The sequence below is a fragment of the Propithecus coquereli genome, unplaced genomic scaffold, assembly GCF_000956105.1.
Source record: "Propithecus coquereli isolate 6110/MARCELLA unplaced genomic scaffold, Pcoq_1.0 Scaffold312, whole genome shotgun sequence".
Classification (NCBI taxonomy): domain Eukaryota; kingdom Metazoa; phylum Chordata; class Mammalia; order Primates; family Indriidae; genus Propithecus; species Propithecus coquereli.
In genome coordinates, this window is record NW_012148753.1 from 1,274,225 (window position 1) to 1,274,965 (window position 741).

Consider the following 741-nt stretch of genomic DNA (forward strand, 5'->3'; position numbering starts at 1 on the left):
CTATCAAGTATACTTAAAGAGGGAAAATAATTGGAGAAGGAGAACTCAAATGCAAGAACACAATGAACAAATAAACAAATGTGTAAGAAAATGAAAAGTGCATTATTTGTATAAAATGATAATATAGTCTAAAGTTATATAGTTAAGAAAAAAAGAGAAATAGCAGGAGAAATCAGAATTAAAATGTTCCAAGACCTTGTTTGATAGGGAATTGAGGCACTGAATAACTTTCAAGTGTTACATTAAATATATATGTGATAAAATATCAAATATTTCTATTCAAAAAGAAGAGAAAAAAATTCACAGCCAAAATAGTAATATAGAGAAACATAGAAAAAGTGACACATTAAGAACACAAAATGAAAATGGGAGAATGAGTCCAATGCGTCAGTTATCATAATAGATATAAATAGGTCAAACTTGACAGGTAGAAGACAAAGATTATCAGAATAATGGTGTGAAAGCCAGCTGTGTGTATATTACCTGTATACAGATAATATCAAGATGCAGAAACATATTCAATGCCAAAATTATGAAGTAATTATCCAACTCTAGAGTATAGTACATTCTAAGTGTTAGGTAGATAGTTAAGGATCTCTGGCTCTTCTCAGGACAAGAGTTCCCTGTTTTGGTGCTGTTTCGAGCAATTGCTTCACCTGGGAAAACGGATAAGGGTGGGCACAGCTCCCTCTAAGAAAGCCCACCTGGGAGGGGGTGAATCGCAAGGCAGATTCAAGCTAA